At 41.0% G+C, this 22,255-nt stretch overlaps 1 long non-coding RNA gene across 2 annotated transcripts in view; it reads left to right on the forward strand.

Moving 5' to 3' along the window:
* LOC109024846 (arf-GAP with GTPase, ANK repeat and PH domain-containing protein 5) overlaps nt 1-22,255 on the forward strand; it is a 58,974-nt gene extending 36,719 nt beyond the window's left edge. For both annotated transcript variants that reach the window (XR_008669056.2, XR_008669057.2), the window contains exons 7-14: nt 751-938; nt 1,308-1,376; nt 3,666-3,734; nt 6,381-6,415; nt 13,933-14,033; nt 16,616-16,651; nt 19,946-19,997; nt 20,627-22,255. This is a non-coding gene — a long non-coding RNA (arf-GAP with GTPase, ANK repeat and PH domain-containing protein 5). The remainder of the gene's footprint in view (nt 1-750; nt 939-1,307; nt 1,377-3,665; nt 3,735-6,380; nt 6,416-13,932; nt 14,034-16,615; nt 16,652-19,945; nt 19,998-20,626) is intronic.

Here is a 22,255-nt window from a genome sequence, read left to right on the forward strand (position 1 = left end):
TTCAGTCAGCAAAGAAAAGTTGTTCAACTTGGTTGCTAATGGGACCCACTCTACTGAGGCTTTGTATAGAACTCATAGAGGAAGATGGCTTCAAGTAGCAGACTACCCTGTGCTTTTCTTAGGACTAAAATCTCAGGAAGCTGGTGATGAATGAAAACCTTAGTCCCACTGGCACTGAAGAGGGGCCAGGAGAGCAGCAGCATCATAAGCCACAGGGTGGGGCCGCCCAGGCAGGGGCATTCTGAGCTGTGGGGGATGGGTGGCAGCCAGGGTGGGGCACTGTGAGCTGTTGGGGAGGGCATTGTGAAGTGTGGGGTGGGGCATTGTGTGCCACATGCCTGGGCTCCCACCTGGGCCAGTGGGCTTCAGTCTGTAGGTGACTACAGAAGGAGGAGGAGCTCCGTCTGTTCTCTCTTCAGGCAGTTGTTGTGTCTCTCAGTGCTTACTGGGTTCACAACCTATTAAATAAGCCGGCTGGTCTTCACCCTCCCAGACAAGTCAACTCAGGGGAGGCGGCAGGGTGCGGGCCTTGGCCCGCAGCCCTAGCTGGGGCTGGGGCCAGGGCTGGTGCCCGGGGCCGCGCTGTGAGGTGGGCAGGCAAGGAGCGGGAAGACCATCTCTGCAAGTGCAGCATAGCCTCGGCCTAGGACAGCGGGAGTGCGTGGCCAAAGCTGTGAGCAGAGGCACCGGTGGTGGCAGACAGTAGAGGCGCCCCATGGGGAACATACTGACCTGTTGTGTGCGCCCTAGCGTCAGCCTCGAGTTTGACCAGCAACAGGGGTCGGTGTGTCCCTCTGAATCTGAGATCGATGAGGCAGGAGCTGGGGACAGGATGGCAGGAGCGCCCATGGCTGCTGCTGTACAGCCTGCTGAGGTGACTGTTGAAGTTGGTGAGGACCTCCACATGCACCACATTCGTGACCGGGAGATGCCTGAAGGTAAGGAGGTGATAGGTGCCATCTACCCTTGGCTTGCCTCTGGCTGCTGCTGTCCCCAAGGTTCCCTTTGAGGCATCCCCCACTTCGAGCTCCTTTCTGCTTGTAGCCAGCTTTCCCGGGGGCTGGCCAGGAACAAAAGCTGGCTCTGCCTTGAATTCCCACCCCTTAGTCTTTCCCCACCGAGTCCAGTCAGTTTCTTTTCGCCTCCCCTCCCAATCGCCCAGTTCTTGCTCTCTCATCTCATTCTCCCAGGCTGGCATGGGACCATTTATTTATGGCTCTTGTCGAATAAGCAGCAGTTGAATAAATGAGTTGATAAATTTTTATAAATGATTACATCTTTTTTCTTTTCTCCCTCTATACATATAGCTTTGGAGTTTAACCTTTCTGCCAATCCAGAGGCAAGCACAATATTCCAGAGGAACTCTCAAACAGATGGTGAGACAACAGTGTCTGTAGCTCTATTTATTATCCTGTGGGACTTTGTTTAGGCTTCTTTGAACTATTCTCTTCCTTTTCTCAATAAAAACTCAAATATCCCAACTTTTCAGTACCCATCTTATTTTTTCTTTGTACCTATCCAGATGGTACCTAAGTGAAGGAACCAGGTAAGTGCCTAATTGTTTCCTTTGTTAAAGTAGCCAAATCTCAGGACAATTCATATTCAAATATTTGGGGATTTCTTACTTAAAATCAGAATGGAGGTTGCCACGGGAGAGGCTATATAGTATTCTTAATGGGCTGCTTTAAGTCACCTTGATAGAAGCTGCTTAGTTTCTTCTAACTGTAATTTGAACACAGAAGGAAAAAGAAAAAAGGAGAGTGCTTAAAATAATTGTGAAAGGTGTGAAATGTCACAGCCAGGGCTGCAGAAAAATGGTTGTGTGTGTGTGTTTGGGGTTTCTCAAAGGAGTTTACCTATGAGGCTCTGATTACTTTAAAATTCTTACTTTAACAGAAAATGTGTCTCCAGATTTATTCTGGTGACTTAACAAACTTTACTTACCTCCTTGTTCTAAAAGAGAGGTGGGGATTGGTTCATGGTCAAAACTTTCAAAAGACGTGAAACGTCAATGTAGACTTTTAATGTGTAATATAAAGATTGCAGGTTAAAATGTCAGACCTTCCCTGTAAGAGTGTTTGTTGCCGTGGCTCCCCCTTTGTCCTTTCCTCTCCTGACAATAGCATCTTGTTCAAAGATAAGAAAGTTACAGTTTTGGCTGGGCTTGGTGGCTCACGCCTGTAATCCCAGCACTTTGGGAGGCCGTGGCAGGCGGATCACCTGAGGTCAGGAGTTCGAGACCAGCCTGGCCAACATGGTGAAACGCTGTCTCTACTAAAAAAAAAAATACAAAAATTAGCTGGGCGTAGTGGTGCATGACTGTAGTTCCAGCTACTCACAAGGCTGAGGCAGGAGAATTGCTTGGACCTGGGAGGTGGAGGTTGCAGTGAGCAGAGATCGCGCCAGTGCACTCCAGCCTGGGTGACAGAGCAAGACTCTGTCTCACAGGAAAAAAAAGGAAAGAAAGTTGGAGTTTTTTAGTCTCTACACTGCTGGCAGAGGCAGGGGATGGGAGCTGGTAGAAAAGAGAAAACAATTAGTTGGTTTGCCTCTAAAATTTTGCAAAGAGATGAATCTAAGTAAAAGTAATTCTGGGTAATAATATGGTTCTTGAATAAAAACTGAAATTTTCAAAATAGAAAACATTGCATCATAAACATATTAAATCCAGTTGGCTTATTGGTTTCATTTAAATGCCAGAGATTTCATTACTGTAGAGGAAATGTCTTATAGCTCTTCTATTTAAACTTTGGTTGGGCTCTTAATTTTTAAAGAGGTAGGATAATTAAGACTCATTATGAGTGTGACTTCGTAACTTGGAAGTACTATCCTCACATTTCAAGATATTTAAGGATTGCTTTAGAATGAACAAATGTATTATGTGAATTAATTGATTGTACCTTTATACACAAAGCATGTAAGTACTTGTGTAAACTTATACTCTGCTTGGTGATGTTAGGAAAGCCTGATTGATGTTACACACCAGTTAGTAGATGGGTAGTGTTGGATGAGAGCCCAAAAATGGCTCTTTATTGTCATTCTTTAGGATTACAACACAGTTTATGTATGTCTCACTTGGCCCTTTCCAATACAAATAAGGCCTGTGTATGTTCTCTCTATGTATTGCTAATGACGAAATGAAGACTTAGAGATATCACATGACTATGGAAGACAGCTACTGAAGAGAACTAAGGTTCTGTGTCCTCAGAATGAAATGGAAGTGACAGATGCTGAATTTACTTTTTAAAAATTGTAAAAACTCTAGAATACATCTTATATTTTGCCTATAAAATAGACCTGTCTTTTAAAACTTACTGCCATCTTGATTTATTTTATGCAAAGTTGATTTTACACAACTCAAAGCCAAAATTTACCTCTTCATTTTTTTTTTTTTTTAAATAAAGGAGGGTGTCATTATGTTACTCATGCTGGCCTCAAATTCCTGACTGGGTTCAAGTGATTTTCCCATCTCAGCCTCCTGAGTAGCTGGGACTACAAGCATGTGCCATCTTGCCTGGCTCTATCTTATGTCTATACATTCATTTCAATGGATAAGAATCAAAGTAGAGATAGTGAAATAGCCTAAATGCAGCAGTCGAATAAACGAGTTGATAAATTTTTATCAATGATTACATCTTTTTTCTTGTCTTCCTCTATGCATATAGCTTTGGAGTTTAACCCTTCTGCCAATCCAGAGGCAAGCACAATATTCCAGAGGAACTCTCAAACAGATGGTGAGACAACATTGTTTTTTCCGCCAAGAGAAAGAATAAAAACTCTTGTTTGATCAGGTTTTAGAAAGTATTTAGAAAAACTCATATTGGTTTAAATTTTTCACCTTTTCACATGTTCACTTGTCTTATTTTAATATGTGATATACTTTCCTTTAGTTGTTATGATGTTAGTGAAAACGTGTAACCTTTTTGTTTTATACATTTTGCCATCTTTTTATCAACACAATTAATTTGTCATGTGATAGAGGAGTCATGGATTTCTCTTTATAATTCTTGGATTTATCTTTATAATTAATGGATTTATCTTTATTTATAATCCCTTTTCCCTTGCTCCAAAAAGTACACTTTAAAGATGAATGATAGAACTTAGGCTTCAGCTTGGTTTTCATTTAAACAAATTAAAAAACATAGTTGTTTATCATCAGGGATTGAATCTGTGATTTGGGCCTCCTCTTACGCAGTCCTCTGACCACATTCATTTACCACATCCAAGTTCATGCTACTCAAAAGTTTTAGGTTATTAACTTTTTCATTTGATGTAATGTAAATTTAAACATGCCCTACTCCTGCTTATTTCCCTTAATGTTATGTTAAATCCTCATTTATTTGCCAACAAGCCATACACATCCAAGTTTTCCAGTTGACTTAAACAGCAAGAATACAAGTGAGGGTTCTATAATAATATGCGAAGTAATGCAGCACAGTAAAACACGGGAGTTTGTAACCTTTGTTTTTATAGTTTGAGTAGACTTTGCCCATCTTGAGTCAGTTATTTCTGGTTCGAATTTGTCTTCATTTTTTACATTACTATAAAGAGATACCTAAGGCTGGGTCATTTATAACAAAAAGAGGTTTAATTGGCTCAAAGATTTTCAGGCTGTACAAACATGGCTTTAACATCTGCTTCTGGTGAGGGCCTCAGCAAACTTACAATCATGATAAAAGGCAAAGGGGAAGCAGGTGGTTCCACACGGTGAAAGAGGGAGGAGAGAAGGGAAGGGGGAAGGTACCACACTCTTTTTTTTTTTTTGAAATGGAGTCTCACTCTGTTGCCCAGGCTGGAGTGCAATGGCACGATCTTGGCTCACTACAACCTCCATCTCCCAGGTTCAAGCAATTCTCCTGCCTCAGCCTCCCGAGTAGTTGGGACTATAGGTGGGCACCATAACACCTGGCTAATTTCTGTATTTTTGGTAGAGACAGGGTTTCACCATGTTGGCCAGGCTGGTCTGAAACTCCTGACCTCAAGTGATCTACCTGCTTCAGCCTCCCAAAGTGCTGGGATTACAGGCTTCAGCCACCGCACCTGGCCAGTACCACAGTCTTTTAAATTACCATAATGAGAATTTGCTTATTACCATGGGGATGGGACCAAGCCATTCATAAGGAATCCACTGCCATTACCCAAACACCTCCCACTAGGCCCTATCTCCAACATTAAGGGTCACATGTTAACATGAGACTTGGAGGGGCAACATATCCAAAACATATCAGGATTGTATTTCCCAGTTCTTTCCAGAGCCATGGGCTTCTCACACCTAGAGAGCATGGAAGCAGTAAAAGAAAAGCTATTCCATGTCCCTCACTCTTCAGTGGTAGGAACTTTTGCCTACAAGGCCCTTCCAGCATCAAAGGCAGAGGCAGTGTAGGAAGCAAAGCATGGCCCAAGTCCCTCTTGGGGCTCTTATTATTCTGGCCTCTTTTTAGGGAAAAAAAAATGATCTTTTGTGCTGCAGACACCATGTCCAATTAGGTTTGTATACTCATTTTAACATCAAAATTTAGGCCAGGCTCTGTGGCTTACACCTGTAATCCCAGCTCTTTGGGAGGCTGAGGTGGGTGGATCACGAGGTTAGGAGATCAAGACCATCCTGGCTAACACAGTGTAACCCTGTCTCTACTAAAAATACAAAAAAAAATTAGCTAGGCATGGTTGGCACGTGCCTGTAGTCCCAGCTAGTCAGGAGGCTGAGGCTGAAGAATTGCTTGAACCTGGGAGGCAGAGGTTGCAGTGAGCTGAGATCCCGCCACTGCACTCGAGCCTAGGTGACAGAGTGAGACTCCATCTCAAAAAAAAAAAAAAAAAAAAATTAAGATAGGTTACTTTCCAGTTGTGTAAAGACTGTTTTTTAATTTTGTTTTGTTTTTAGTGACATATTAGTAGATAACCACTAAGTGTGGTTCAAGATGCTTACGGGGATTCTGTTGCATCTAGAGATAGGTGTCTGGTCAGGAAGTAGTTCTTAGAGCTGTTAGCTCTTAGAGTCTGATAATTAAAGTAAGCTATGTGTAAATGCAGAAAGAGAGAATACTAATGGATCATGGCTCATATATGCAACAGTTAAACTTTTTATTAGCTAAATTTTTCATCTGGCCTAATTTTTTTGCCCTTTTCTTTTGTACATGAGGATTCTTTCATTTGTATGTAATAGAAACAAAAAGTAAACTAAATGAAAAACTAAGTTTTTAGATTTGACTTATGAAATTAATAATGCCAGATAATTTAAATTATAAATTATTGAAAATTATTTTTTAAATGGAATTTTGTCTCATTTTACATAGGAGTAATCAGTAAGATGTTAACAACTACTTTTATTTGATGGTATTTGTATCAGAAGTGACCAGTTGTTTTTTTTTTATTCTTAGTTGTAGAAATAAGAAGAAGCAACTATACAAACCATGTAAGTAAACACTCAAATAGTTAAGAAATTGATAGTTTGATATAAAAGGATGTCTCTCGATTTCTTTAAATTACAATGTGGACCTGGTGGTGGTAGCATGGACCTCTTTTTGTGGATTTTCTAAATCTCTTCTATTTTCCTGAGTATTAAATTTATCCAGAAAAGTGTTTAGCTTAGCGTGTCCACCTTTTAAAGATTTCTGACATTTAAGTTAAATTTCAATAGTCTGGTTCAAAAGATCTGCCTTAAGGCTGGGCATGGTGGCTAACGTCGGTAATCACAGCACTTTAGGAGGCCGAGGCAGGCTGATCATCTGAGGTCAGGAGTTTGAGACAACCCTGACCAACATGGTGAAATTCTGTATCTACTAAAAATACAAAAGTAGCCGGCTGTGGTGGTGCATGCCTGTAATCTCAGCTACTCAGGAGGCTGAGGCAGGAGAATCACTTGAACCCAGGAGGCAGAGGTTGCAGTGAGCCAAGAGCGCGCCATTGCACTCCAGCCTGGGCGACAGAGCGAAACTCTGTTGCAAAAAAAAAAAAGTGCCTTAAATATTTAATCTTATTTTTAATGAAAGAACAAAAATAGAATAGCTAAGTTAATTGCCAGCACTGTCTATTGACTTTCTATCACAGCAGGTAAAAGCATACCTTCCCCACTACACCATGATCTTATGTTTCTCCCTGTGTTTCTTCCAATTGTAGCACACTTTTTAATTAAATCAGTAATATTTACATGATTATGACTCTGCAAATATTATTCACTGCTAAGTCATATGGTGTTTTCACTGTGCCTCTGCATTACATGTCCTTCATCCTGTCTCTGAAACAGTTCTGAAATCTGAGCACTTCTGCAATTCTCCTGGATCTTCTTTTTTCCTAGCCTACGTTAGTTTATCTATCCAAATATCGTTAAGTAGCCTCTGGGTGCTCTGTTTGCTTTCACATCCATTATTTTTTAGCATGAAGCTAATTTTCTGACTATATTCATTTGTCTATTTTCTAACAGCTGTTTTTCCCACAAGTATTGTAGCATTTATCACATGCCTTTCAAAGATATTTTCCATGTGCGAAAACACATCTGTTCCTTTTTATGTTTGTGTGGGGGGCAACTTTTGTTGCCTTTTGTCATCCTAGTTCAATATAGCGTGGGTTTCCCTAGATATGCTCGATGTCTGCTTTTCTGGGCTAACTCCTTAAAGTCTTTTGGGATCTCACGTAACTACTGTCTTGTGTGGGATCGCCTGAGTCCTAGATTCTGTGTTTCCTTCTGTCCTGTTATCATCTCTAGTTGTACTTGAACACATTTTCCTGGGTGGAGATGTTAAAATCCCTCCTCTTTGATAGAGAGTACACATCTAGGTTGAATCTAAATTTTATGGTTCTGAAGACATTTTGCAGTTGTGCTCTTATTACGGTGTTGTTCTTGAATCTATTGCCAGTGTGTGATAACGTTATTTACAACCAGGTTTTAGTTATCTGTGGAAGCTTTTTAGAATCTCTCTAAGGTTCTGAAATTTTATAACAGTTTGTTGGGGATCTTTTCATTTTATTGAGGCTACTAAACCTGCAGACTATCTCTTCTTGAGAATTTTTTTTTATTTTCTCTGTTCCTTTTTTACTGATAGTCTTGTTATTCAGATGCTAGGCTGCTTAGACCAGTACACCTGCATTGATTTTTAATTTTTTTCCCTTCTATTTTTTTCAGTTTGTCTTTGTATTCTAGTTCTGGGATATTCTGTGACTTTATCCTCTACTATTTCTATTGAATTTTATATTTTTTGAGAGTGTTTTAAGATTTTTTTTTAAAGTTTTGCTCCTGATTTTGACTGGTCCTATCAATTCCTTTTTTCTATTGTTTTGATCTCTTTTCTTGGAGGCTTCCCTCCCATGAGTGGTGGTCCCTGGCCTGCTTTATTTGGAAGCAGGATTTCTGTTAACTGATAGCACTCAGTGTGAGGCCTTAGAAGCCTGACTAGCTTTTCATTTGGGGGACCTCAGTGTATTATCTGGGGATCTTTATTGAAGACATTTCAGTTTCTTCTGAGAAGGATCTCCCAATTTTCTGCCTGGAAAGTAAAAGCAGGCCTGGAAAGTAAAAGCAGAGTTAGTGAAGAAAGTTGGAGTTCCATTTTTGGTGTACAGTTTTCTTTATATCTCAGGTTTAAGCCATGGTATCTCTGAGCCAGAAATTCTCAGGTTTGGTATATCCAGAGAACACACATCTAAGTTTCTCGTCAGATGGAAGGACAGGTGGACTTGGGGCTCTAGTTAGAGATTTGCAACTGACCTTGCTGGCTTTTTTTTTTTACATTTTACCCTACTTTCCAAAGTGCCATTTGCCTGTAAGTTCACAACCTGCCTTTAGTTCTGCAGGACAAACTGGCTCGCTTCTGTTCCAGTCACTTTCTGTAGGCATCAAAGTTGTGTTTCTGTGTTATTTACCACTCCTTTATCTACTTTTTATGTCTCAGCATTTATTAAAAATTATCTCTGTCAACCTTCTGTGCTGGTCATGGGTGTAACCTTTATTTTATGACTAATGAGGCTTCCGGAGGGAGAGGAAATAAATTTGTGGTCAATCTATTATATTTAATCCAAATTTAGGACCTATGTTTAAATCAGAGTCTAATGTGAGTATAATTAATGATATTAAGCTAGAGAATTTTTTAAATTAATGTATCTATAATAAGCATATTACACTTTTCTCCTAAGGCCTTGTTTAATGTTTTCATTCAAAGTTTATCCACTGCCATATACTTCCCATTGCTTCACAACATAGGTGGAGCTGTTTTCCTGAATGCCCAAAGTGTTAGAAATATTTAAGTTAATTAAGATTTGTTCATTTTTAGCCTGGTCAACATAGCAAGACCTCATGTCTACAAAAAGGTTAAATAACAAATTAGCCAGGCCTGGTGGCATGCGCCTTTCGTATTACCTACTCAGGAGGCTGAGGCAGAGGATCGCTTGAGCTCAGGAGTTTGAGGCTGCAATTAACTATAATTGCACCACTGCACTCCAGCCTGGGCAACAAAGGGAGACCCTGTCTCGGAAAAAGGAAAGAAGTTACTAATTCTTAAAAAACATATCTAAAATTTGTCCTGCCCAAAAGGAGAGTGAAAAATATAAACTTTAGTCTTTGTTTTATTTTATGTTTGCTGAGAAAAATGCTGTACTTTATTTATTTATTTATTATTTCCATAGGTTTCTGGGGGAACAGGTGGCATTTGGTGACATGACTAAGTTCTTTAGTGATGATTTGTGAGATTTAGGTACACCCATCACCTGAGCAGTATCCGCTGAACCCAATTTGTAGTCTTTTATCCCTCACCCTCCTCCCAGCCTTTCCCCCAAGTCCCCAAAGTCCATTGTATCATTCTTATGGCTTTGCATCCTCATAGCTTAGCTCCCACATATGAAAGAGAACATGATATTTGGTTTTCCATGCTGAGTTATTTCACTTAGAATAATAGTCTTACTTCCATCCAGGTTGCTGGGAATGCCATGAATTTATTCCTTATTATGCCTGAGGTGGTATTCCTCATATATATATATGTATGTATATCACAGTTTCTTTATCCGCTCATTGATTGATGGGCATTTGGGCTAGTTCCATATTTTTGTAATTGTAATTTGTTTGAGTTCCTCATAGATTCTGGATAATAGCCGTTTGTCGGATGTATAGACTGTGAAGATTTCCTCCCACTCTGTGGTTGTCTGTTTACTCTGCTGATTGTTCCTTTTCCTGTGCAGAAGCTCTTTAGTTAAGTCTCACCTATTTGTTTCTGTTGCATTTGCTTTTGTGTTCTTGGTCATGAAGTCTTTGCCTAAGCCAGTGTCTAGACGGGTTTTTCCAATGTTATCTTCTAGAACTTTTATGGTTTCAGGTCATAGATTTATGTCCTTGATCCATCTTGAGTTGATTTTTGTGTAAGGTGAGAGTTGAGGATCCAGTTTCATTCTCCTGCATGTGGCTTGCCAATTATCCCAGCACCATTTGTTGAATAGGGTTTACTTTCTTCACTTTATGTTTTAGTTGGCTTTGTTGAAAATCAGTTGGCTATAGGTATTTGAGTTTATTTCTGGGTTCTCTATTCTGTTCCATTGGTGTATGTGCCTATTTTTATATCAGTACCGTGCTATTTTGGCGACTATGGCCTTATAGTATAGTTTGAAATCAGGTAATGTCATGCCTCCAGATTTGTTGTTTTTGCTTAGTTTTGTTTTGGCTATGCCGGTTCTTGTTTGGGCCATATAAATTTCAGGATTGTTTTTTCTAGTTCTGTGAAGAAGGATGGTGGTATTTTGATGGGAATTGCATTGAATTTGTAGATTGCTTTTGGCAGTATGGTCATTTTCACAATATTCATTCTACCCATTCATGAGCATGGGGTGTCTTTCCATTTGTTTGTGTCCATGACTTCATTCAGCAATGTTTTGTAGTTCCCAACGGCATATCAAAAAGATAATCCGGCCAGGCACAGTGGCTCACACCTGTAATCCCAGCACTTTGGGAGGCTGAGGCGGGTGGATCATGAGGTCAGGAGTTCGAGACCAGCCTGGCCAACATGGTGAAACCCCATCTCTACTAAAAATACAAAAGTTAGCCGGGCGTGGTGGTGCTCACCTGTAATCCCATCTACTCAGGTGGCTGAGGCAGGAGAATGGCTTGAACCTGGGAGGCAGAGGTTGCAGTGAGCCAAGATCACCGCACTGCATACTCCAGCCTGGGCAACAGAGCGAGACTCCATCTCAAAAAAAAAAAAGTTAATCCACCATGATCAAATGGGTTTCATACCAGGGATGCAGGGATGGATTAACATACACAAGTCAATAAATATGATACACCACATAAACAGAATTAAAAACAAAAAATCACATGATCATCTTAACAGATGCAGAAAAAGCATTTGACAAAATGCAGCATCCTTTTATGATTAAAACCCTCAGCAAAATCAGCATACAAGGGTCATAGCTCAATGTAATAAAAGCCATCTATGACAAACCCACAACCAACATAATACTGAAAGGGGGAAAAGTTGAAGCATTCCCCCCGAGAACTGGAACAAGACAAGGATGCCCACTCTCACCACTTGTATTCAACATACTACTGGAAGGCCTAGCCAGAGCAATCACACGAGAGAAAACAATAAAAGGCATGCAGATCAGTAAAGAGGAAGTCAAACTGTTGCTGTTTGATGATGATAAGATCATATACCTAGGAAACCCTAAAGACTCCTCCAAAAAGCTCCTAGAACCGATAAATGAATTCAGCAAAGTTTCAGGAGACAAAATTAATGTACACAAATCAGTAGCTCTGTTATACCCCAGAAGCGACCAAGCTTAGAATCAAACCAAGAACTCAACCCCTTTTCTGATAGCTGCAAAAATAAACTGAAATAAAATAAAATACTTCGGAATAGACCTAACCAAGGAGGTGAAAGATGTCTACAAGGAAAACAACTTTAGTATTTTTAATGGGTTAAAATGAGAGGCAGCAGGTACAGCAGAAGAAGTCAGTGCGTGGGCATCCGCATCCAATGGGTACTGCACCTTTGATGGTAAGGCTTTGGTTTTGACTTACTAAATTACTAGGTACAATTATTTTCTAGTTTTTGTCATTAAACCTTAAAACTACTAAGTAACCCCTTCCATTTCTTGTTAAATATTGTAAAATTTCATGCTCTCATTTATGCTGACTGACATTAGATTATTTATTTCTATTTTGTGACTACCTTAAATAATACCTATAAACAGTAAACTGTTAGTAGTGTTTTTGCTGTAATTAAATGTAGTAAGACTTACCTTCCAAATGATAACTGAATTGTCAAACACTTGTCGAAGTTTTGGATTTACTCAAAATTCTATGCTCAGCAGCTGGAGGTAGGAAGAGTAAGGGCCCTCCCTTACTCTTATGGAGAGGCATACTTTCTCATGAGGGGAATACTCTGCAGGAATTAGCATCTTGTAAGCAGTGGTGAATTCAACTAATTAGTGTATAAAAATACATTTTTTGGTGTGGCTGCCGACAGAGATCCAAGAGGGTAGATGGAGTCGAGCTTGCTGAAGCAAGGAAAGAGAAAAGCAGTATTCTAGGCAGAGAGCAGGGGTAGAGCAGGAAAATGGCTAGGTGCAGGTCAGATGATTTATAGAATGAAATTGATCAAGTTTTGAAATGAATGCAAAGTATTCTCCGAGAGTCTCATTTGAGTCATGTCTTGGCAGTCTTATTTAAACATGAAGTGAAAGTTAGATTTTTTAAGTTGTCATTTGTTTTCAGGGTGTGAGAGAATATTTAAGTGATACTCTTTTTATCCTCCACATAAGAAAATAGGACTAGAGAAACCTATGGCTTCCTCACTTGTTGGTGGCCTAGCAGCCCTGGCACACAGAGACTCTGAATCTGAAACACTTCTTTTGTAACAATATCACCTGAAATAATACATTTAGGATTAGTAATTTAGTAAATGCATTAGTCATGTATTCACTGCAATAAAATGCTCTTGTAGCAGGATTATATAATACATTACATTTTATCGTAGTAAATAAATAATAGAAGGGCCGGGTGCCGTGGCTCACGCCTGTAATCCCAGTACTTTGGGAGGCTGAGGCAGGCAGATCGCGAGGTGAGGAGATCGAGACCATCCTGGCTAACACGGTGAAACCCCGTCTCTACTAAAAATACAAAAAGTTAGCCGGGCATGGTGGCGGGCGCCTGTAGTCCCAGCTACTCAGGAGGCTGAGTCAGGAGAATGGCGTGAACCCGGGAGGCGGAGCTTGCAGTGAGCCGAGATCGCGCCACTGCACTCCAGCCTGGGCGACAGAGCGAGACTCCGTCTCAAAAATAAATAAGTAAATAAATAAATTAATTAAATAATAGAAATTCTCGGCTGCTTTTTATAGCTGTAGAAAAAAAACGAAATCTTATTTTAAACTTTTCTTTTCTTTTTTTTTTTTTTGAGACAAGAGTCTCACTTTGACTCCCGGCCTGGAGTGCAGTGGCGCGAACTCGGCTCACTGCAAGCTCCGCCTCCTGGGTTCACCCCATTCTCCTGTTTCAGCCTCCCGAGTAACTGGGACTACAGGGGCCTGCTACCACACCCGGCTAATTTTTTGTATTTTTAGTAGAGATGGGGTTTCACCATGTTAACCAGGATGGTCTCGATCTCCTGACCTCGTGATCCACCCGCCTCCACCTCCCAAAGTGCTAGGATTACAGGTGTGAGCCACCGCGCCCGGCGAAGCCGACTTTTCCCATTATTTTTAATGGTAATTCATAAAATCCTTGTTAGGTTTGATGACAGGTACCATATTAAGGGCAGCATTTTATAACCCATATCTTAAACATCATCTCTGGAAGCTGAGAGCCTCCAATGGGTTTTCTATAGAGTGCACATGATACCACACTCAGGCAGTTCATGGAGTGTAAGACATATCTTAGTGCTTTGTCATTTGACATTTTAACTGAGAAAAAAATATACTTTGATAAGTTTGACTTACACTTCCCTTCCCCTTCAGGTATCTACTGAGCGTTTCAGTCAACAATACAGCTTGCGTTCGACAATATTCCTTGATCACAGCACAGCCAGTCAGCATTATCTTATAATGACAATAATATCGTGAGTACAACTATGCTGCCGAGGAACAGATTTCTTTATTCTAAAATTATTTCAGCCATTTGGTTGTTCTCTTCAGCAATCAGTTTAAGAAATTGGTGTCAACCATATATTGATATCCAGATTCTAAATATTAGGTATCAGTTTCTCTTTTAATCTTAGACGTCGTGGTGGAAGGAAAAATCAGTTAGCAAAGAAGCAATCCCAGAAACAGTGTATCTGTTTGATGCCTTTATGCCTTTAGACAATGTTGAACACAGTGAGAAGGATAGGTTCCCTTTATTGAATGTTTTTTGTGAAAACTTAGTTTTTCAATGCATCATAGGCCTAAATCAGTGTGCACTACTTTGGACATTATCCTTGGAAGAAGGAACAGCTTTTCTTCTTCCGGCACCACAGTGTATCTGCATTTGAATTTCTCCCATTGTGCATGAGCACCTCGTGGGCCACAAAGATGTGCTTTGAGAGCACCCTGAGATGAAGTTTATTTTAAAAGGAACAACAACCAACACCACCACCAGCTCCACAGGGGCTGTCCAGTGTACATTATTCTCATCTCCTTGGGTTATTAGTCTTGATTTTTAGAACACAGTTTGGAAAGTGCTAATTTAGAATATTAATGTCTTTATCTCTAACTTTTCATTCTGTAAACATAACTAGCTTATAAACAATTTTGTTTCAAATGCACTAGCCTTTTTAGCTAATTCAATTGTCAATAACTTTTACTTCAATTAAAAGTGGCAAGTTTACACTCATAATAATGTCACTTTCCTCCCTACCTTTTAACAATAGTTGAGAGGAAATTGTGTTTCGAACAAAAACTGGACTCGAACTCTGTCTCAAGTCCTGATCTTTGGGACCTATTGAGTAATCACTAAATGTCTGTAGTCAGCCAAGTCTCTTAAATCTTTGAGCACACATACACAAAAATTACTTTGACTAGAGTCCCTGGCTTCTTCTGAGTTCCAAAGATTTTGATATGTTAGCATATAATTCAAAAGCAGCTTTGAAGATTAATTTTGCTGAAACAAATTTCGTGCTTTTTTCCTCATTATTCTACTTTTTAGAAGTCTACTTTTGAGAGTATAGTAAGTTTTAATTTGCCACCAGCGAGTTTGAGAAATAATCATTTGGTGTATTCACTATTGGTGAAATAAAGTTATTGAACAAATTAATAGGGCAAATTGGCTTCAAGAAGATATTTTGAAAAATGTTTTATCATGAATCAGTAGTGCACTGTTGTCAGTGGGATAGGTGGAACTCACTGACATCACTTATGCAAGGTTTTTTTCAAAATACAAGTCTGCAAACACATGTATCTTCCCATCTCCACTTTCCCTCTATCTCTAGGCACTGAGAAGCCTTTTAGGAAAATCGGGATGGATGTGAGGCATCTTTCTGTGATGAAAAGCATCCCAGAAGATTCTGATTTTCACCACAGCTCAATCATTCCAAACTTTGCTGCTGATTGAAATCACCTGGGAAACGTTTACCAAGAACCTTGATGCCCAAAGCCATACCCAATACTAATTAAATTAAAATGTCTCATGTTGAAGGTGAGGCAGATATTAAAGCTTCTCAGGTGATCTTAATGTGCAGCAAAGTTTGAGAGCCACTGCTTAATTTGAGTTTAGGACGAGAAACTGCTCCTATTTGGTAGGACCTTGGGCAAGTCAGTTTTAAGGTTTGTTTCCCTGATCTGTAAAACGAGTGTTGAATTAAATGTCACATAAGGTCACTGGTCCTTTCCAGCATGTAACTTTAAATTCTGTGATTTTAAAATTATTTCAGAGATGAAAACTACTTGAAGCACTATAGACATATCCATCTTACATGCTAATGTTACGGGCTTTTTAAAAAGTGCTAATATTGTGTAGACCTATTACTAGAATTGAGATTTGCCTTCCCTCAGTTGTTTTGAGCCTCACTCTACAAAATTAGCTGGGCGCGGTGGCACATGCCTGTAATCCCAGCCACTTGGGAGGCTGAGGCAGGAGAATCTCTTGAACCCGGGAGGCAGAGGTTGTGGTGAGCCGAGATCACACCATTGCACTCCAGCCTGGGCAACAAGAGCGAAACTCCATCCACCCCCCCCAAAAAAAAAAAATTATCTGGACATAGTGGCGCAAACTTGTAGTCCCAGCTTCTTGGGAGGCTGAGGCATGAGAATCGCTTGAACCTGGGTGGTGGAGGTTGTGAGGAGTCAAGATGGCACCACTACAGTCCAGTCTGAGCAAGAGAGACAGACTCTGGGTCAAAAAATAAATAAATACATAAAATAAATCGCATGGGACGAAAGGTTTCGTGGGTAGAAAAGCATATAACAGGGAAATCTGTTATTATTTATATATTGTAATCACCAACAGAAACGCATCTTCTAACAGCATTTTCCTTGCATTTTGGTTCTCATATTTTTGTAAAAAACAAAGAAATGAAAACAAAGTGCCCTTATGGTACTGTTCTGAACTAGAAGATTTGAATTTCAGGGCTGCTAGGAGAGTTTCCTCTGCCCCCCTTTTAAAAAATGTCTTCAGGCCTAACAAATGATAACATCTATTGTTATGAATTTTTTTTTCCTTCCACAGTGTGACCTTGGAGATACCTCATCATATCACACAAAGGTGAGCTTTTTAGAAACCTGTCTTGTTATTCTAGCTAATTACTTTGCAAGATATCAAGCTCGGTGTTAGGTCACAGCTCTAGACATCATAAGCTGTATTGTGCCTACTAAAATATCAAAGCAAATTATTTGTATTTTGTTTGTTCCTTAAGACTCTCATAATTCTTAAATGATTGAGAATCTCAAAGAGTATGTGTTTATATTGATTATATTGATATTTAGTGTGGTAGAATTATACAATTGAAATTTTTTCAAAATCTATTTTTAGTTTAGATTTCACAGCCTTACCACTGTTGATATTATGGGCTAGATAATGCTTTGTTGTGAGGACTGTCTTGTGCATTGCAGAGAGTTTAGCAGTATTCATGGCCTCTACCAACTAGATGTCAGTAGTAACCCATGACCCAGGTTATAACAACAGAAAATATTCCTTGAGAACAGTATTGTTAACAGAAATTTTTCATTGAAAAATAACTTTTCTACAACAAAAAGTTGAGTAAAAAGTGTGTCATGTATTTATATTATTTAAAGTCTTTCATGTTGAGCTTAATAGGAGACAAATGGATTCTCTAGAGCTTTCTTTGCAATTTGCTTTAAAGAAGCAATAAGAGGCTGGGCGTGGTGGCTCACGCCTGTAATCCCAGCACTTTGGGAGGCTGAGGCGGGCGGATCACAAGGTCAGGAGATCGAGACCATCCTGGCTAACACGGCAAAACCCCGTCTCTACTAAAAATACAAAAACTTAGCTGGGCGTGGTGGCACACACCTGTAGTCCCACCTATTCTGGAGGCTGAGGCAGGAGAACCGCTTGAACTTGGGAGGCGGAGGTTGCAGAGAGCTGAGATTGTGCCATTGCACTGCAGCCTGGGTGACAGAGCAAGACTCTGTCTAAACAAACAAAAAAAGCAATAAGCTGGTGGGGCGCAGTGGTTCACACCTGTAATCCCAGCATTTTGGGAGGCCGAGGTGGGTGGATCACTTGAGGTCAGGAGTTTGAGACCAGCCCGACCAACATGGTAAAACCCGCCTCTACTGAAAGTACAAAAAATGGCTGGGCGTGGTGGTGCATGCCTGTAGTCCCAGTTACTTGGGAGGCTGAGGCAGGAGAATCGCTTGAGCCTGGGAGGTGGAGGTTGCAGTGAGCCGAGATCTCGCCATTGCACCCCAGCCTGGGTGACAGAGAGAGACTGTGTCTCAAAAAAAGAAAAAAAGAAGCAATAAGATGACCTAACCTCATGCAAATATGTAGTTGGTAGAAGGTGTATTTTTAAAGTTTTCAGACAGTTGTGGGTATTTGTTAACACTAAATCAAAACTTCACAAGTGGTGGTTTCTTAAATTAGTTACGGTGGCATTTTACATATTAATAAATTTATTCCATCAGTACTCATTGATCTTTCTTGCACAGTAAATGGATCTTTTGCTCCATACTTGCATTTATAATATCATGCATTAGTTACTTGGAATATATTGGTTTATGTTTTATTGTGTCAAAAATCACTTTTAGTTTAACCACCAATCTTACTTTAACACGCCTTTAAGTATTGAAAAGCTACCAAGCCTACAGTAGAAGGAACAAGTTTTTCAAAGTCCACAGGAAAGCTTAAATTTTATCATTGGGAACAAATACGTATTTCCCTTGAAGTGACAACCTCTCACTTCATTTATTTTTGAGAATGATAGTTGAACTGGTTTTTTAGACCGAGTTTCACTCTGTCACTTGGCTGGAGTGCATTGGCATGATCTCAGCTCAAGCAATCCTCTCACCTCAGGCTCCTGTGTAGCTGGGACCACAGATGTGTGGCACCACGCCAGGCTAATTATCTTATATGTTTGATAGTGACAGGGTTTCGTTATGTTGCCTAGGCTGGTCTCGAACTCCTGAAGGAGCTCAAGCCATCTGCCTGCTTTGGCCTCTCAAAGTGCTGGGATTTTACAGGCGTGAGCCACTGCGCTGGCCCAGTTGTACTTTTAAATAAAAATGATGTTCTGTGAAAAAAGTGATTTTTCAGTTCACAGTTAAATCACGGATTCTTTAAAAACAAAACAAAAAAAGCGCTTCTGGTTAACTTTCCACTTATTCAGAATATTAGAGACATGTCAAGATTTAACAATATTAATTTTTACTGCTTCATCAAAGACATTCTTAAGAAATTCAGGCTATGTTTTTTACCTGTAGGGGACAGTGAAGAATAGAATGACTACTAATGTACTTGGTACCACTGCCTTGATTTATGCTGAGAAACCAGCCATTGTACCCACTTTTGCTTTTATACAATCATGGCAAGTGTCAATGAAAAAGCAGGCAATGACTTTGTATTACTTTCCCAAATTTTTAAAATTTTTCATCAGCTTTCTCAGGTTTAATTAGTATGATTCAGAACAGTGTTGGCCAGGCACAGTGGCTCAGGCCTGTAATCCCAGCACTTTGGGAGGCCGAGGCAAGCGGATCACCTGAGGTTAGGAGTTCAAGACCAGCCTGGCCAACATGGTGAAACCACATCTCTACTAAAAATACAAAACTTAGCCAGGAGTGGTGGCAGGTGCCCGTAATCCCTGCTACTTGGGAGGCTGGGGTAGGAGAATCACTTGAACCTGGGAGGCGAAGGTTGCCATGAGCCGAGATCACACCATTGCACTCCAGCCTGGGCAACAAGAGTAAAACTTGGTCTCAAAAAAAAAAAAAAAAAGAACAGTTATGACCTCTTAGGCCTTCTGGAAGGGGTCTTCAGGATCCCAAGAGGTCCACAGAGCACATTTGGAGAACCACTGGTTTATACACAGGCACAATGCATTAGTTTTACAAAATTTAAAGTTCATCAAAGACTGGCCTCTTAAAAAGGCAGATGAGTTTGTCATTCAAACAACAGAAAATACATAAATACATCATGAGAGTATACTACAGAGAACTAAAGAGAAAGGAAGCTAGGAAATCTGAATCACATTTACATTCATTAAAGTTTACTACTACTGCTTTGTAGAACATTCTTGTGTTTCAGTGTGTGGTTAGAAGAGTGAAAATATGTTTGGTTTATTGCCATGGCCTGTTAGGGAGAGTCAATACTCACGGGCATTTCTGACTGGTTATCATATAAAAGACTTCACGGTACAGGCCATGATGTGCTGAGAAAGAAGAAGTCAGGAAACCCTCTGCAAGTCAGGATCCAAGAGAAGAATTCGTAAAAACTGCTTTGGTAAAGTAAACACCAAAGCACACAGGAGGCAGTATTTTACTAAACAAATATTATACTAAGATATTAACAGTTTTTGAAGTAATGCGCTTTCTTATTTTATAGAGATGCAGATAGATCTTTGAGGACACTTGATGAACAGTTACACTCATTTGCGGTAAGTGGCACTTTTATTGAGGTTGTATTTTCATCGTACACTTGTATCTGTTTCATGCTGAAGTCAAAGCCATCTGTTTTTAAATCTTCCCCATTTCATGTTGCATTTAGTCATCTTAAGTGTTGTAAAAAGAATGTGCTGGAGTAAGAACTGATCTGCAGCTCTGTTTAGTTAGTGAGCTAGTATGAGTAAATATACTATCCAAACAACAGAAAATGTATCTTTTTTTTTTTTTTTTGATGGACTCTCTTTCTGTAGCCCAGGCTGGAGTGCAATCGCGCGATCTTGGCTCACTGCAGGCTCTGCCTCCCAGGTCCCTGTTCAAGCAATTGTCTTGCCTCAGCCTCACGAGTAACTGGAATTACAGGCATGTGCCACCATGCCGAGCTAATTTTTTTTCTTTTTTTTTTTTTTTGTAAAGACAGGGTTTCACCATGTTGGCCAGGATGGTCTTGAACTCCTGACCTCGTGATCCACCCACCTTGGCCCCCCAAAGTGCTGTGATTACAGGTGTGAGCCACCATGCCTGGCCCAGAAAATGTATCTTTTTAAAAGGTAATTGTGAGCTGTCTATAGGACCCTGCAAGCCACTACCCAATTTTTGAAGCCATTCCTCCTGTTCCACACAGGTTTCCACCGTGCACATTATGAAGAAAAGAAATGGAGGTGGGAGTTTAAATAACTATTCCTCCTCCATTCCATCGACTCCCAGCACCAGCCAGGAGGACCTTCAGTTCAGTGTTCCTCCCACTGCCAACACACCCACGCCTGTTTGCAAGCAGTCCATGCGCTGGTCCAACCTGTTTACATCTGAGAAAGGGAGTGACCCAGACAAAGAGAGGAAAGCCCCGGAGAATCATGCTGACACCATCGGGAGCGGCAGAGCCATCCCCATTAAACAGGGCATGCTCTTAAAGCGAAGTGGGAAATGGCTGAAGACATGGAAAAAGAAATATGTCACCCTGTGTTCCAATGGCATGCTCACCTATTATTCAAGCTTAGGTGATTATATGAAGAATATTCATAAAAAAGAGATTGACCTTCAGACATCTACCATCAAAGTCCCAGGAAAGTGGCCATCCCTAGCCACATCGGCCTGTGCACCCATCTCTAGCTCTAAAAGCAAGGACATGGACACCGGGCTGGGTGACTCCATATGCTTCAGCCCCAGTATCTCCAGCACCACCAGCCCCAAGCTCAACCCGCCCCCCTCTCCTCATGCCAATAAAAAGAAACACCGAAAGAAGAAAAGCACCAACAACTTTATGATTGTGTCTGCCACTGGCCAAACGTGGCACTTTGAAGCCACGACGTATGAGGAGCGGGATGCCTGGGTCCAAGCCATCCAGAGCCAGATCCTGGCCAGCCTGCAGTCATGCGAGAGCAGTAAAAGAAAGTCCCAGCTGACCAGCCAGAGCGAGGCCATGGCCCTGCAGTCGATCCAAAACATGCGTGGGAACTCCTACTGTGTGGACTGTGAGACCCAGAATCCTACGTGGGCCAGTTTGAACTTGGGAGTCCTCATGTGTATTGAATGCTCAGGAATCCACCGCAGTCTGGGCACCCGCTTTTCCCGTGTGCGATCTCTGGAGCTGGATGACTGGCCAGTTGAGCTCAGGAAGGTTATGTCATCTATTGGCAATGACCTAGCCAACAGCATCTGGGAAGGGAGCAGCCAGGGGCAGACGAAACCCTCAATAGAGTCGACGAGGGAAGAGAAGGAACGGTGGATCCGTTCCAAATATGAGCATAAGCTCTTTCTGGCCCCACTACCCTGCACTGAGCTGTCCCTGGGCCAGCACCTGCTGCGGGCCACCGCTGATGAGGACCTGCGGACAGCCATCCTGCTGCTGGCACATGGCTCCCGTGAGGAGGTGAACGAGACCCGTAGGGAGGGAGACGGCTGCACGGCGCTCCATCTGGCCTGCCACAAGGGGAATGTGGTCCTGGCACAGCTCCTGATCTGGTACGGGGTGGACGTCATGGCCCGAGATGCCCACGGGAACACAGCGCTGACCTACGCCCGGCAGGCCTCCAGCCAGGAGTGCATCAATGTGCTTCTGCAGTACGGCTGCCCTGACGAGTGCGTGTAGTATCTGTTTTATTTGACTGCAGTCTCCTTGGTGCAAAAACAAAATGGGAAAAATAAGGATAACTCAGAATTTCAAAAGGAAATCACAAATTCAGCTAATAATAGCATTTTCAGTACTTTTCGTAAACTAAGTAAATACACAAAATGTTGATTTTTCTGACCATAA

Source organism: Gorilla gorilla, chromosome 8, assembly GCF_029281585.2.
Source record: "Gorilla gorilla gorilla isolate KB3781 chromosome 8, NHGRI_mGorGor1-v2.1_pri, whole genome shotgun sequence".
NCBI classification, from domain to species: domain Eukaryota; kingdom Metazoa; phylum Chordata; class Mammalia; order Primates; family Hominidae; genus Gorilla; species Gorilla gorilla.